This window comes from Acyrthosiphon pisum, chromosome A1, assembly GCF_005508785.2.
Source record: "Acyrthosiphon pisum isolate AL4f chromosome A1, pea_aphid_22Mar2018_4r6ur, whole genome shotgun sequence".
NCBI lineage: Eukaryota > Metazoa > Arthropoda > Insecta > Hemiptera > Aphididae > Acyrthosiphon > Acyrthosiphon pisum.
Window position 1 is genome coordinate 81,828,818 of NC_042494.1, and position 3,408 is coordinate 81,832,225.

Below are 3,408 nucleotides of genomic sequence, written 5' to 3' on the forward strand. Positions count from 1 at the left end.
TGAGTATACAAGTATAATACTACTATACTCAATGAATGATTATTTAATGATTGATTTAATGATTATACTTATACACAATTATTATTGTCACATAAAGTAGACGCTTTATTCATAGTATTATGTTATATACCTACGTCTTAAATGTCGCAAATGTATTACACTTTCCACTCGGTACTCAGTAAAGGCCGTACCACCTGTTGTGCGGTTTTGTCTATAGTCATATTATTGTATGTACAACTGTCAAAACACACATACCGTCGAAAAGTGGTTTCCAAGTACAGTAATAGATACCTGTTCAAGATTTGTTCAGATTATGATATAGGTATTACAACTCAAGTCAATAATTATATAGTCGCGTTAAACTGTAAAAATTGATTTATACACTCGACAAAACGAAAAAAATCAACAATAGTTTTTTGTGTTCACACAATTTTTTTTTATTTATCAAACAAAAACAACATGAATTATATGTAATATATTGAATATAATTTCAAAAACGGAAACAATTTTTGAAACAGTTGCCGTTATTATACAATTTTGTATGTTCAAAAAAAAGGTAGAACAAAATAGAAAAAGCCGAAATTTATATGGTGAATATAATTTGAAATAATTAAAGAAAATTTAATAGGAAAAAAAAATACGACGGACAGGAGACACAATAAACTAGGAGGGGAGGATACGAGATGGCGATTCGGTGCGGATATGCAATGATGTGGCCACTGGTCACCTCTGCACGTTCCCACGACTGGTCCCCCAGGTTGACGAGTGTCACGGGCGCGTTTGCTCGGACGCGTGACGACCTTGCCCAGCTGGCGAGGCCAGACCGAGACGGCCACGGGAGCGATTACGGTTGACGGCGACGAGCGGCGGCTATAGTGCGCGATGTCATGCGCGTCGGCGGTTGACGGTGACGACTCTGACGACAGACGACGAAGACCAATAGACACGTGGAGAGAGTTAACAGAGATTTTGTGCTGCGGAACAGTCTGCGACGCGGCCGATGTGGGATTACCGCGGGACGAAAAGGCGAGAGTCATCGGATCCTTGACTCCCGGTAATTTTCGCCCTGGCGTCGTCCCTTCAGCCGCGTCTTCGTCCCGTCACCGGACCATGAAACAGTTAACTAACTAACCTAACCTAACCTAACCTAACTAGCCTAAGTTTCCTCAGGTCCGGCGGCGCTCACAGTTCCTAACACATATAATCTCTGTACCACTCACCCCGTGCCAAAGTCTCCGCCGTTGCCGTCGAAACGAGTCACCATCGCCGTCGTCATCGTTGGTACCGTCGAGGCGGAATCGTTGCCCGCGTCGGTACCTATGCTATAGTCACCACGTAGTCGTCGTTGTCGTCCATCGCTCCACGTGACCGTAACTGCAGTCGGGCTTTCGCCAAACCGTCAGAGCGTCTCGCGCGTCAACTACGGCCAAGCGCGCTACGCCCGCGAACCCGTCGTGCTGGGGTGGTCGGAGAACGTGCGCCAAAATGTCCGGGTCCGATAAAAAGGTAATGAAAAAGTCTAATGTAAACTCCACCAGTTTTATTTTCTTACCTGTAATGTATATATGGAAACTCCGCCAGTATTAATTAAGCTTTACTCATATAAAACTAAATGATATTTCTCTAGTAAGTAAACTAAAAAATTCAAATAATTTACAACTTAATAAAATATATGAATATACACAAAATTATGTTATCAAGTAAAAGAACAGAAATGTTTGTGTTTTTGTATTGGATTATTTTTATTTTATATTGACATAGTAATATTTACGTATAAACGAAAAATTTCAAAATGTTTTTAACTTGATAGATTTTTAAAATCAACTGAGAAAGGCTAAGTTATTTTGACTTTAAATTAAACTAGTTAAGTTCATAAGTTGATTAGAAAATAAACTAACTAGTTAATGCCCACTTTGTGAAAAAGTAACTTATATATTATTGAACTTGTAACTGCCAACTGGTTACTGCTAAGTTTTAACTATACAGGGTGTAACAGATAGAACTGACTTTTGTTCTAATCAATAATTATTTTTTTTTTAATATATAATTTATAGTCACTTGCCTTACACATATATTATTATAAAAAAAATTATTTTTATTTTTTAAGAATGAAAATTTTAAATTTCAAATTTGATTTGAATTTTTTTGGCTATATTCAAAATAGCCAATTTGTGAATCTGGTTAAAAGAACAATTTTGATAGTAAAAACATTCATCTATGTCAAGTAGTTTATTTTATAGAATTTTTTTAAATATCAATATTTTTTTGATTAAATGAATTTGGAACTTATACCTAATAACTTTTTTCAAAATATTTTTTTTGAAATTTGCTGACATGAGTATATTTCTTAAATTATTTACTAATCATATAATTTTAACAATTTTTGTCATACATAGCATCATTTTTTTTTTTCATCAAGTCTTTCTGTTAGACCTTGTACATTATACGTCATTATGATGAACGCCAAAAAGCCGCAAAAATCTTCTCGTTTTGTTTTCGACTCGCGGGAGGCCGGTTGTACACTGCACCAGCTAACCGGAATGATGATTACCTATCGGAGCGATGGCTATATAGCTATATAAATATATAAGTCTGTATGAATAATATAATAATATAATAAGTGTATGGTGTGCGTATTTTACCCTGTGGCCGGCTCGCGGATTGTCGGACCGGCAAGAGATGGGATTTCGGCGGTTTTGAGCGGAATCCGATTAGGGGGGGATTAAAAACGACCCGAACAACGGTCGTCGCCTTTTTCCCCCCACGCTCCCTACACATACACACACACAATTCCCGACGCAACAAACGGCGACGTTACCCCACCTCGCCGCACTCCGTGTGAAACGTTTTATTTAATTCAATTAATTTTCCGACTATTTTTGTTACCGGATTATATCGGTATCCGGCTCCTATATATTATAGACCTGTGGGCTGTGCGTAGGTATGTGTGTGTGTGTGTGTGTGTGTGTGAGTGTGTGTGGGTGTGTTATCGAGTACGGAATTAATAATTATTATTACCTCCAAATGATCTCTGATATAGTTTTATATACCCACGCAGTCCCTATAGTCGTTTTGACAGACGTTCGGTGTAGGTAACTAATAAAAAAAAACACAATACAAAAACAAACAAACCGATCAACAAAAAAAAAGTGGCACTCGGTTATTACACGTCAATTATAGTAATTAAAAAGCCCATAATATTATGCTAATAATATTTATGGAGATAATATTATATTTGCGGTGACAAATAATAAAATAATATATTGGTTCATAAATTTGTATAATTGAATTGTGTAGTGAGATTAGCGTTAACGGTCCAACCCTCACGGATCCATCCCGGCGATAGTCGACCAAATATCTGATTGAATAATAAGTCGACGGATATACCAACGGTGATTCAGCAATAAT

At 37.1% G+C, this 3,408-nt stretch overlaps 1 protein-coding gene across 1 annotated transcript in view; it reads right to left on the reverse strand.

Moving 5' to 3' along the window:
* LOC115033534 (SCAN domain-containing protein 3-like) overlaps window positions 1-3,408 on the reverse strand; it is a 6,005-nt gene that overhangs the window by 622 nt on the left and 1,975 nt on the right. The window lies entirely within an intron of this gene.